The sequence below is a fragment of the Pelmatolapia mariae genome, linkage group LG10_11 (genome assembly GCF_036321145.2).
Source record: "Pelmatolapia mariae isolate MD_Pm_ZW linkage group LG10_11, Pm_UMD_F_2, whole genome shotgun sequence".
NCBI classification, from domain to species: domain Eukaryota; kingdom Metazoa; phylum Chordata; class Actinopteri; order Cichliformes; family Cichlidae; genus Pelmatolapia; species Pelmatolapia mariae.
The window spans coordinates 4,335,762-4,350,068 of NC_086236.1; positions in this window are offsets into that span (position 1 = coordinate 4,335,762).

The following is a 14,307-nucleotide window of genomic DNA, read 5'->3' on the forward strand; positions in this document are numbered from 1 at the left end:
GAATTTACCAATAAGGAATAGAACAGGCTAGAACCCAGAACTTCCTTCCACAAACTAACGCAATAAGTTAAAGTTAAAGTAATAAGTAAAGCTGTGAAAAGAATACCACGGCCTCCACCAAATAAACAAAAATGCCAAAAGAAGCAAGGACCAGAGGATTGTGGAAAGCTGCTTGGTCTTGGAGACAAGACTAAGCACACAGTCTGTTAAATAAAGGACAGAGCACTCATTAATCACTCCCACCTGGTGCACCTGAGAGAGAGAGAGAGAAAGATGAGGCTGGTAGGGCGAGTAATAGTTTTAAAGAGGCAAAGCATTTTTTTGCTCCTATCAGCTCTACTTGCCTTCAGTTTGGAGAATCTAGTCAACAACTATTAACTTTAAAAACATAAAAACAAATATAAACGGAACTTGTCAAAATTTATACTCGTGCAGGACAGACCTTAACAAGAAATAAAAAATAAACCACCTTTCCAGCAGACTAATGGAGGAAAGATGTCATTGAGGCTTGCTAAGAGCGCTTCATAAACCTGTACATGCGTGTGTGTGTGTGTGTGTGTGGTTGGAGTGATATTCAAAGTGGGTGTAGGATTACCTAGAAGCCCTACTTGTTAGCAAGTAGGTGTCATGGTCCGGAGTCGGCTTCCACGCCGTCGCCTGCAGCGCCACCGTCTCCGGCTTCCACATCGTCCAGCCTCAGCGTCTGCCTCGCCTGGTCCAACCTCAGCGTCTGCTTCGTCCACACCTGCAGCGTCAGCTTCGTCCACGTCTGCAGCGTCAGCTTCAGCTTCGCCTTCGTCCACGCCTGCAGCGTCAGCTTTGCCTTCGCTTGGTCCAGCCTCTGCGCCTTCAGCGTTGGAGCTGAGCGTCTCAGCTCTGGCGTCTCCTTCGCCTACGTCGCCGCCGCTGCCTTCTGCACGGTTGGCCTCCGGACCAGGCAATGATGGTTTGTCAGTGGAATTTTATTTACAGTTCTGGGATATCATTGTTGATCCTTTATTAGAATTATTTAAGGAATGCCTTGATAGAAAAGAAATGTCCACAAGCATGAAACAGGGTATTATAACTTTAATTCCTAAACCTGATAAAGATCTTCTTGTTATAGAAAATTGGAGACCTATCACGCTTTTGAACATAGATTATAAGATTATCTCTTTGGTCTATGCCAAAAGATTAAAGAAAAATCTTGATGAGATCATAGCTGAAACGCAAACCGGATTTATGACCAACCGCCATATCAGTTCAAACATAAGGCTTATTTTTGACCTATTAGACTACTCTGACAACATAGATGATGATTCCCTTATTGTATTTCTTGATTTTTATAAAGCTTTCGATACGGTAGAACATTATTTCTTATTTAAAGCACTCAAAACCTTTGGTTTTGGTCCAAACTTTGTGTCAACTATCGAAATGTTTTATAAAAATATTGACAGTTGTGTTATTCTATATCCAAATACTACTAAAAGATTTCCAGTCATGAGATCTGTTCGCCAGGGTTGCCCAATTTCACCCTTTTTATTTTTGATTGTGGCTGAACTACTTTCATTACACATTTTGAATAGCCCAGTTATTAAAGATTTATCTATTTTTGGTAAAGAAATCAGAGTGACTCAACTAGCAGATGACACCGCGTTATTCTTAAAAAACAAAGATCAGATTGAAAATGCTATTTCATTAATAAACGAATTCTCAATTGCCTCTGGATTAAAACTAAACAAATCTAAATGTGAAATTTTATGTTTGTACCAATCAAATGTCAAATCCTTATACAATATTCCTGTCAAAAACTGTGTTAGATACCTTGGTATTCATGTCTGTAAGAATGACACGGAGCGTCAACAACTCAACTTCTCTCCCAGGATGGAAAAATTAAAACTATACTGAACTTATGGCTCCAAAGAGACTTATCAATTTTTGGTAGAATCCTTTTGTCTAAAGCTGAAGGTGTTTCCAGATTTGTGTATCCAGCCCTTTCCCTTAATGTGTATGATTCCACATGTAAACATGTTAATAACTTATTTGTTAACTTTGTATGGAAAAATAAGCACCATCATCTAAAAAAATCATTGCTTTGTGGACCTAAAGATAAAGGTGGTTTTGGCCTTCTGGACTTCATGGACCTGAACTATACATTTAAGGTGAAATGGCTAAAAGAATGCTTAAAATCTCCTGGATCATTGTGGCATTTCATTCCACATAATATTTTTAGAAATGTTGGAGGTTTACAGTTCCTATTGTCTTCTAATTACAGTATATCAAAGTTACCAGTTAAAATGTCTGCATTTTATCAACAGGCATTGTTGGCTTGGAAATTATGTTATTCACATAACTTTTCTCCACATAGATCCATTATCTGGAATAATGAATATATTACTAAGAGGAACAAATCACTATATTTGCAGAATTGGATTGATAAAAATATAATCTATTTAAAAGACTTATTTGACTCTGAAGGCCAACTACTTAGTTATAATGACTTTATTACAGAAAAAACATTCCCTATCAAATTTAAAGATTTTAGTGCAGTAATAAAGTCCATTCCCAGCGGGCTAACTGAGTTGATGAAAAGCTACAAAAAACAGAACACACCAGATGCATCAGTTAACACTCTTTATATAAATGGTATTGATCTCTTAAGCAAGAAATGCACCAATAAACATATTAGAGAATGTTTATATAAAGCGAAGAAAATAACTCCAAGAGGGAAGTTCTTTTGGAATGCTATTTTTGATAATATCAACTGGGATAAAGCGTGGCTTGTTCCTTTTAGATTTTGTATTACAAACAAAGTTAGAGAATTACATTTGAAAATATTACATAACATATATCCATCCAACACATACATTTCAAGATTCTGTGACATTGATAGAAAATGTACCTTTTGTAAAACTGAACTTGAAAGTGTTACTCATTTGTTTTATGGCTGTTCATATAGTGCTACATTCTGGAGAGAGCTTGAAAATTATATACTGTGCAAAACAACATACGAAATCAAAATTGAAGGGAAGAACATTATCACTTATTTTGAAACTAAAGAAAAAAAATATGTACCATTGTCAATCTTTATATCATATTAGGGAAATTCCATATACATGAATGTAAATTTCAAAACTCAACCCCATCATTTAATTTGTTTTTGATTGAAATTGAATATTACTTAAACTCTCTTAAATTAACTTCCAATAAAAAAGGTTTATCATTGATTGAAATTCATTCAGAAATGTTTAACGAATGAGCTGTCACAAATACAACTTTCAAGTATGAAGTTGTTATGAAGTCTGTCACATTCCCTTTTTTTTCCCCCCTTTATTTATTTATCCTTCTTATTTCATTGTACTGTATATTGTTACTTTATTTGCCCTGTATGTCTACTGTACAAACTGAACTGGAATGACTGACTGTTCGCTTTATAATTTCAAATAAAGTTGAAAAAAAAAAACAAAAAAAAAGGCCTCCGGACCAGCTCTGTCACCTGCGTCACTTCCACTTTTCACGTGGTTGGCCCCCTGACTTTCTCTATGAACTGTTGAGCCGCCATCCGCCGGGCAGGCCCCCTGAACTGTTTTGTTTTGGACCTTCGTGCTGCTGGCCTCCGGGTCGGCCTCCTGAATTGAACTTTTTTTTTTTTTTTTTTTTTTCGGCTCCTGTGTTGTCGGCCCCTTGGCTGACCTCCTGACCAATTCCTGTGCCGTTTCTTGGTTCCAGTTTCTTTCTTGACTTTTTGGTTTTGGACCCTCGTGTTTTGTTTTCGGACCTTTTGGGGCTCCTGTTTTGTTTCTCTGGACATTCTCCCCGCGTTGTTCTCCCTGCATCTCTGTTTCATTTCTCAAGGTTTCAGGTTTGTTTTGCTTAGCTTTTCCCAGTTTAGGTTACTCTTAGGTTTTGGTTTTGTCCACCATGTTCCTGTTTGTTTCACCTTCATGTTAATAAAGCTCGCTCACTTCCGAAGCAGTCTGCACCTTGGGTCCTTTAACAATTCACACACAGCTTGCTCCAGCAACCCGTGACAGTAGGGCTGATAGATGAGACATCATGATTTGTAATGATAGCAGAGAACCTGCAGAGGTGGAGGCATGCTCTGGAGAGGAGCAATCATAGTCATATCATGTATGGTGCAATATGGAGGCACTAAGGTGGCTAAGAAAAATACAAGTGGCAGAGCTGAAGATGTTAAAATTGTGATGGACAGGATTAGAAATGAGTCCATCAGAGGGACCGCTCAGGTTAGAGAGGAAGGCTGAGATGGTTTGGACCTGTGCAGGAGGGACAGTGGATATAATGGACAATGGAGATGGAGATGTCAGGCAGGAGGAAAAGAGGGAGACCACAAGGAAGATTCATGGATGTAATGAAGGACGACATGCAGAGGGTTGGTGTCTGAGTGGAGGATGCTGGGATAGGGTAAGATGGACTATAATATAAATGAATATGAATGGAATATAATGAAATACTTTTAGGAGATATAAACTATTTCCTTTTTTTTCCCTTTGCGCCCTTCAGGCTAGTTACACTTGCCAGTTTCCATATGCCAAAAACAAGCAGTGCTACAAATACATTGGTATTTGTGGAGCTCCAGAAAGGGCTAAATTGTTTGTTTGCCTTAAACGCTAAAGAAAAATAGTACTACTAATGAGCAACCTAATTAGCTGAGCTTCTGTACCTCACAGGTAAATAATTAAGACTCACACATTTGTTTCCACATATCTACTGATGCAGGCTAGAGGAAGCAACACAGAGACAATTAAACCAAAAAATCCTCTGTCACCTGGACAGTGACAGAGTCACTACTTATTTACTAAGTAGTGACTCTAAGTTCAGCTCTTTTTTTAAATGAATGAATTTATTTTAATGAGTAGTAGTGACACTTAAAACATTAAACCTTTATAACTTAGTTTCCTGTTAGGGAGAAAAAAAACTGCTTCTCCTTCGTTGTTTGATGATAGTTCAAATCCCCAAAACACAAATTAATAAGGTACTTTATCAAATAATGTATGATTCTTTAAATATACGTCTGGCTTTGTAATGCAAATGGAAGTAAAGTTATTTAAAGAAAAAAGTAGCTATTTTCTGCCCCAAGAAATAAAACAGCAGCTTCTACATTAACTAGAAATGATAGCAGCCATGAGCCAAACAATAGAGAAAATCCCAGCTAACAGCTAACATAAACATAGTGTCTGACAGAACAGCTTTTAAGGCTGAGGCCAGAACGGAGCCAAACGTGTATTTAAAGACACATGTGAGCTGATTTGATGAAATACTTTAATAATTTTCGCACAGGTGTTCCGACCTGTTACCAAACACGGTGGCAGCAGCATCTACCTGATGCGTGGTGTGTGTAGAGATCTGACACTGTGTGATAAGCACCTGCAGAGCGGCCTCGGAGCACAGGCCGTGCTGCCGAGCAGCAGCCTCTGGGGATGAAACGGATCGAGGGAACATCCGAGGCCAACATTTGGGGTCGTTGACATCCCGGACCTGCTGTAAAGCAAAGCATTTTCTACTTTGCTTTTATTTTATTACACTTTGAATATGCACCAATATTCCTGGAACCCAATAAAACACCTTTCCATCAGTCTATGGATCTTTCTTCTGTGAACCCTATCACACATGACCGTGGAGCCACAATCGCACAACATAACCTGAGAACAAGAAGGACGAGTGAGCTAAGAACAGAGACAGTAAAAAGAGAGCGAGAGAGAGAAGGATACATTACACCTTCACTCTATATCATTTCACCTGCAACATATCACACACCTGGGAATGCGTAATTCTTATTTTCAATAACTAGGTGAGGTAGGATGACAGATAAGATAGATTTTACACTCCCAGAGGAAATTTGTCACAGGCGCATCTACTCAATGAATTAATATGAAAATACAGAGTGACACAGCCTTTATTGCTCACTGGCTCACACGCTGCTATTTTAACATTACCCATCAGTCAACATACAAATAACAACACGTTTGTTATAACAGTAACTGTACTCAAAGGGAATGCTACGCTTTCTTCTTTCCCAAGGCAAACAAGAACCACTGATGACAGTGTGCTTAGATGTTGTGAGACTGCAGTGATGCATCATATAGAAAGGAAAAAGTGCCAGTTAAATAAGAAAGAAATGAATAGATTTTCACACCTAAATATCTTGATGTCTGTGTGCCCTGTAAAGGCAAACATATTGTAGCCTTGAGGTGACTGTTGTTGTTATTTGGTGCTACATAAATAAAACTGAATTGAATTAACGTAACATGCTAAAGACAAGATGCAACAATGCCTTGTCTCCACTCCATGAAAAATCAAAGCTGTGAGGAACTGCAGTGAAGACACTTAAAAGAGGTCAAAGCAGTCAAGAAATAAAGGTAGAAAACGTATTTGCATAAGAAGATGATAGAAAATGATAGAGTTTGTTGATGAATCTGGTGACTGCAATTTTGTAACATTACCTGATGAAGTAAGTGATCCCCTTCACACTATGATGACTTCCACACATCACCTCATAGCATTACCATTTACAAATGAAAGACTCCCACAGTGCAAGGGGGCCGATGGAATATTTCTGTGTTGCCTCCAAATTCCAGTCAAAAGTCATTAACTTGCACTTCTACAGCAATTTGCAGTGCTGCTTTCTGACAAAAACCTCACTTTTCATGCAGTGCCAGGAGCTTGGACTGTTTACTGTAGGTCCAAGCCACACGGGCCTACAGAGGAGTTGGAAACCTCCTGAAAACCACTGATGGTGAGGGAAAATTTGTAATCCCTGGCAGCTGGTGAGTGGTTGCTAAGTGAAACCGACTGCATACTGTAGGTGTACAGAAACACAAGGCAATTGTTTTGGTACTGAAAAATGCATCACAATTAGAGAACTTCAGAGTGAAAGTTAAAAATGTTGTAATGTGTGGTGTTTGGAGACCAGTAGGAGTCATCAGTGCAAACTTTTGGCGACCAAAGTACTCTGTTAGTTGTTGTGGTCCTGAACGTATTCATCCAGGTTTAGTCCTTTTTCCTTGTACTCTTGCGTACTAGTAACCTTTCTGCCTCTTTGAGTGTCCGAGTAGGAAAACTGAAGGAAATGCAGAAGTGCTTTAAACCTGAATTCTATCTGAAGACCAGCAGATGGCAATAGTCTTGGTTGCCAAAAGTCATCTAATCTTATAGAAGTCTATAGAAAACAGCTTTCTAACTTGAGCTCTGTAAACACTTTCCTGGACAGTAAAATTTTGGAGAGTTTGGACTCAGTCCCTCTTCTCTGTCAAAACAGAGATCCATCTACAGTTTCACTGTACCCAACTCTCCCATCACATTCAGTTTTTGCAACCGAGATGTCAGAGGTGAAAATTCTCATCTCTTCAAAATGGGACTACAGAAACCAGTAGCTACATCCATCTATGACTTATGTGCTAGCTGACCAGCCTTAGCTTGCTTTCTAATGTACTTTCTTTCTGAGAAAAATACTTGAAGACAGCATCACTGTTCTGTCCTCATATGGACTTTGTGTTGGACTCTTTGTTGTACTGGGAGCCGGTCCTTCGGTGACATTAGTGGAATCCATATCTAATCTAATGTTCGCTAGTGTTGTTCAGTGATGCTGCTGACCAGAGTCACTGGAGCGATAAGCCAGTGAGGATGAACGTCAATATGTTAGAGGATGAAAAAAGCCACATGGGCCTACTGTACTTTTAAGCACATTTAAACATCAATCATAAAATGTAGCAATAAAATAATATAATGGACTTTTTTCAGGTCATTCCAGGTCACAATTAAAACTGCTCAGCTCCATCTTTCTTCCTAGGCAAATCAAACCAGTGTAAATCACTTCAGACACATCGTGACAGGACAGTTTTTCTTTTTTCCTCAGCTCTTGGCCCCTGTGTCCTCGGCGGCTATCGATGGTCTTTGATGAGGCCCCTGAGTGATTACAGCCGGGCTTCACCTCTGTGCCCCAAGCGCCCCACAACCTTGCCTAATTTGTTTTCTCGCCAAGCAATTAAAAATGCAGCATGAAGGAAAGGGCTGATCAATGATACCTGGCAGCCACAGAGGAAAAGGCTCAGGCTGTCCGGCCATCCATCTGTGGCCACCTGCTGTCCATTTATCTGTCCATCCACATAAGCACATAAGTTCCTTCTTTAATCTACCGTCACCCACTGCTGACCTTGGGATAAATAAGTGTTTGTCTCGCTATGTCTGTGCGTGTGGTTGACAGGTCAAGGTGGTACAGTTGTTTGTGCAGGCTTGCGTGTATGTTCCTCTCTGGAGGTTAAGGCCACAGTGTGAAGCAAAGCACTCACATGTATTAACACACAGCTATACACACTCAATGGCATCGAGCACCTAGAGTGAAAGAAGTGTCTGTTTTGTCAGTCAGAAAGGCCACAGCAACAAACACACAAACAAAGTCCAATAGTCATAAAACATGGATTTCGTTTAGTTTACAAAATATAGATTGATGTAGATTGATGTGTGGATGTAAAATCACCTGCACGTTCTGACCTGTTTTTTTTTTCTGTTTGCTTTCAAATATTCTGTAATTTATAACAGATAAAAACAAATGGTAGTAAATGTGAACACAGGCCTATTAACATTATTCATGGAATGCCTTTGCATTTAATCAAATAGTCAAAGGATTTTCAAAGAAAGAAAAAAACTAAGAAGAAAAATGAAGATGTCCAGTTTTTAAATGAATGCATAAACTGAAAGACTGAATGACTGTGGAGTAACAGGTAATATACAGGTGTAATAAGAAGCCGCTGAGCTAGCGAACTGCCTCATCCCAAAATGCGTCTATTGCATGTATCGATTTCCATAGTTACTGTTTTTGCTCGTTGCCAAAAAGCAGCAGCAAATGTGGGAGAAAAGTGAGCAGCAGCTCACCAAAAAGTGGACACCCACTTTTAGTTGGACGGCTTTAGATCAGCAGCAGTAACTGCTCCACAAAGGCAGAATTAAAAAGAAAAAAACTGTTTGTGTGCTGTTGCAAAAAGACAGAGTTTCTGATTGCCTTTCTAAATTCCAAATTCTTAAAAAAATTTGTTTCCTGTTAAACATAATCCCACAAAATCAGAGTCACAAGCTCAAGGCACAGGATTGCAAGAAAGAAGCACTCAGAAGAATTTTGATTTGCACATTTTTTTCTTACCTCTTATTTTTTTTTTAAGTTTTAAACAAAGAAAGACAATTTGCCTGCCAGAAGTGTTTCATAACATGAAGATAGAACACCTACACTCCTTTATACAGCAAAGATGTAGTTTGAGTACTGTTTAAGATGTAATCTAGAAGGACGACAGAAATGATGGAAAGCTAAACTGGAGCAATGATGACACTGTCCTATCCTGTGACCGGTCCTCTGTACTGCTGCCATTTAGAGAATCCAATTAGATAAGACCTCAAGCAAATGTCATCAAGACCAGCTGCTTGGAATCCCTCAGTCTGGACAGATGGATCTATGTGAGCCACCTGCTGGGATGTTGTCTTTCTGTCTGTGTGGGTGGCAGGAGTATTATGTACCTTTGTGTACATCCATGTATTTGTGTTTTCATCTGTGTCATTAGCACAATTAACGGCTCATGTAGAAGAACTGAGGACTTCAGTATGTCCCCCCGAGTGTGGTGATTACATTTGTGTTGATGAGCCAGATGCTGCACATGAAGCTAACTATGTTTGCTAAACGTGTGCTCTCTTCACATGATGGCAAATCTCAAAATTGTATTACTTGGCTTCTAAATCAAGACACTGTACATTTTTTTCATCTTGTATCCTGTGCAGTGCATCCAGGCTTTCAGATATCCTGAGTGACAGAGTGAATCCTGTAAATAATTGTTTTTAAATAATACATGACTTCTTTTTATTTCCATCAATCCATCCATCATATCTCTAAGGCTGATCCCAGACACTTTTCAGAGGAAGCTCATTTCTGCTGCTTGTATCCCAAGCTTCATTGTTTTGGTCACTACCCAGAGCTCAGGACCAAAGGTGAACGTAGAAATGTAGATCAGCAGGTAAACTGTCAGCTTGACTTCTCTGTATCACCGTAGAAATAACACCATTTACATCTTACTAGGGAATTAGTCTTACTAGGATGGTCAAAATACCCCACACTCCTAAAGGACCCTAAGAAATGTGGTTAAAGCATCCTCCAGGTCCACAAAACACATATGTTCATTATAAAAACAGAACTTTTTAAAACTGTAAAACTTAAAACGTCACAATTACTTCAATTTGAAGTAATATAGTTATGCTGCTGTCTCATCTAGCAAAATTCGAAATGTGGGGCTGCTGTACTTTTGAGATCACGACTTCTCCAATTTTTTAAAATATAACAATATCGGTGTCAGCTGGCTGGATAAGCAAATGTGTTTTATCATAGATTTAGATGAACAAAGGTGAACTCTGACCTGTGAGTCTGCCAGAGCCTACACAGAGACAGGGATCACATTTGGCTTTATATGATGTCAATGAAAGTCAGAGTGAATATTCAAAGAGTTCCCAGCATGACCCTAGGGCAGTTAAAGCAGATATTTAAGCTGGTTTGGCACATCGGTCTAAAGGCAGCGTGTGCTTCATGCGCTCTGAGAACATACAGGATTAATTTCTGTAGACTTCATTTTGATTAGGGAGCTTTTTTGAATCCCATCTGTCAGGAGAGCTAGATTCACCACAATGTCAACTCTGACAGTTATGACATCCACAAAAGGGTGCATAACCTGTTGTGTTTAATCTCTCTACAACATATTATTATTGGAATAGAGACATGGAATAATTTCATTATGGCTAAAAGTTCACGGTCATCTATTTCCTCACCATTGGGACCCATCTTCCTGGGCTTTCAATTAGTCGAGACCATTTCATGGTAATGCTGCCATGATAAGCAGCAAATGACCAGCTCAATTACGCTGCACACAAATGAAGCAGCAGTGGAACATTTTGAATTATGATGGGCAGTTACCTCTACACTCGCATAGCCTTTCAGTGACCTCTTCCTTTTGCTTTCATCTCTCTGTCTTCTCTCATTTGCTCTATTCATTCTTCACACTCTTTCCTTCTTTCTCTTTTTATTCCCTGATTTGAGTGGGAGTAATTAATTAAGACATTAGTCATAGGATACAGGAATTATCCTTACTGGCAGCTTGTTAGAAATCACACTTCACTGTACAGGACCTGCTTGACTGTTGTTGAAAAACCCCCAACAATAATGCTGTCTTGGAAATGATGTGTGGATGGTCATGACCTCTAATGGGTCACAAGTATGTAATAAAGCAAACTGTGAAAGAGAAGAGATCCTTCTCTATGTGGGCTTGTCTGGGAGGGTCAGTGGGAACTATCCCCTCATACACTGCAGCATCATGTGGCACACTATCTGCCTATTCCACACAGCTGAGAGGACCAAAGTTGCAAGTGTAGACAGTCCAGCTCATAGCAGCAGAATATAAAAAGTGAGTGGTTGAGATTGCGTACAGGATATCAGTTAGTACCCAACTCCTGATGGAAGATTGCTAAAGGTAGCTGAGAACAACAATGCTAAGGTGCTGTGGGACTTCAAGTTCAGGTAAGTACAAGTACACTGTAAGTGCCCTGTACTTTCTGGGGTGCGGTCCATGTTATGGAGTAACTAATGTATAAGTACCCTGCACTTACACTGTACTTGTTTCATTGTTTCTTGCAAAAACCTGACTTGTTGCCTGCAAATTGTACGCAAGTACAGGGTATTTGTGCCTTATTTGCGGGTCGTGTTATAAAGTGTTACCCAAGTTTAACCAGACATAATGATGGCTGACAAGGAACAGAAGAGCACAGGTGTGATGTGATAGGAACATAAGAAAATAAAGAAATACCAGGGGCTGAATGAACAGCTGGAGCAGATGTGGATAGTAAAGGTTGGCATACTTGCCAACCTTGAGACCTCAGAATTAGGGAGATATTCAAAAGGGCTGTTGGGGGGGGGTGATATACATATACATGTATATACAAAAAACTTTTTCTTGGATAAAACTCAGATAAAATAAATTAGATTTCACCGTTATTATTGGGGTGTCCAAATTCAGAGGCTGCATCCACCTGAGGACCCGTCCTTCGCTGTCTAAGTGGGCCGGGTCCTCCGAAAGCTGGGTAGGCCGGAAGTGAGCAACTGTGAAATTGGAAGGTCTAGCCTTTAGAATTACGTCACAAAGTCTCTCGGTGGAGTTGAATAAACTCTGCCGTCTGCTCCTTGCTATCTAAAATATAACCGGACACTGGCGTACATTTTCGACCATCTCACACTTCTGTTTAATCAGTTTTCTGTTTGACGTTTATTCAGCTGTGTGAAAACCCCAGAGGAACCCTCTCAAGGGATTAATAAAGTTTTATTTAATCTAATCTAATAACTTTAATCTCAGCCAAACCGATTTACTCACAAACAAATAAAACACTGAAAAAAGCCAAACAATAACGTTTTTAAGTTATCTGAGTGACTTATATATCATGTTTAACCTGAGTAGCGAAAGACCGCGGGGGGTTTGAAAACGATGTGCTGGGAGACTCGCCGGCTCAGATATTTGAAGTTTACACCACTACATTCTTGCCTGAAAATATGCTAAAAGTTTATTTTGCGACTCAGAAAGAGTAATAAGAGTAATATTAAAACTAAGTAAATGCCGCCATTGTTGGTAACTGGAATTGTCTGGGCCGTGCTATGAATTCTGGCATATGGTTTTTCAATTTTGTTGTTCAGGTGGAAAATCAGGAGAAATTCGGAAGAATGGTGGCTCCGGGAGCTTTTCGGGAGGGGCACTGAAATTTGGGATTCTCTGAAAAATCCTGTTACCACTGAGCATACGTATGCTCAGTGGTAACAGGAGCATCAAAAGCATTAACCCCAAAACTGGAAGAGTGTCTCCGGGTGATTCCAGGCACAACATCAGAGGTCTCTAGCCTGAAGAGTGCAGTCCTAGGAACAGCTAAAATACTGTGCAGAACCTCAAAGTCCCAGGCCTGTGGTAGAGCTTGAGCAACACACACATATCACCCAGTGATTTTATCATATACTATATTTTACAAATGAGGAAATGGAAAAATCTTAATGCTGCTTTAAATTTGTATTTATTAACTCTTAAAAAATAACAAAATAATTAAAACATACTGTTAAAATAAGTATCCATACATTATATTATCAAAAAATATCACCGTTGTGTGCTGTGTACGCTTTGGGAAAGGAGGACCCAAAGGCAGGACAATACAGAATCTGAAACCAAAGATGAGCCTTTGTTGTGGCTGATTTTACAAAAACGACCTACAAAACTATAATTTAAAGAATTGCGAGATACCAGGAGTCACATGTGAATGAGAGGAGGACAGCACAAACTGAGGGAAGTTCGATATGACAAAGGACACATGGAGGACTCGCGTATAAACACACAAAGCTGGTTAGGGATAGAGCACAGGTCAGGAAACGAGACACAGGCGCAGACAATCTGGAATCATGGGAAGATAGAAGGAAGCAAAGCTCAACGCAAGACTCCAAAGAAACCATCTGACAAACTAAAATAGGAAATAACCCAGAAAAAACATAATTAAGGACGAATACAAAAAAAATTCAGAGGCAAGGAAACACCATAGGACAAAGGTGCAAATAAAAGATGAGGCAGAGGAAAGAACAGATAGGAAAACAGTTAGAGGAACTACACATAATAAAACAGAAAATGAAGCTGAAAACCAAAGATTCAGAACAAACATTAAAACCAGAATCCATCTCAACAGGCATTCAAGGTCCAAGAACACAATAAAACACAGTACGCACTGGAAATATGAAGGAAAGTAAGCAGAACTCCAAAACTCTGGATACGAATCAGACTCAGACCCACATTCTTATTGTTTATCTTCTGCACCTACTTCCAATATCATTTGTAAATATAATAAACTTCTGCTCGGCTCAAAGAAACTGATGAACCCTGCAAAACAATAGCAACCAAAATGTTTATTTCTCTGAATTCAACCTGAAATTTTATTCACCTTTGTTTCATTTAGAACATTCATCAAATCAAAGCCAAAAAAAGAATGTGCTTTAAAACAGAGAAAAAGCATCACCATAAGGCTACGCATTATGTCTGATAGAGATGCACTGATGGCCTCTATATCGCTCTAGATTAGAAAAGCCTCTGTACTCATGACTATGTATATATGTATCAGACATATATATCTATCAGACATAATGTGTGAGTTAGCATACGATGTTCTTCAGCAGCATTCTTTAGAAATTGCTTAAACCTTTAATATGATGCTGTTGATCAAGTATGTTAAGCTTATCTAACTGTTGCACTCAGAGTAAGTCACACT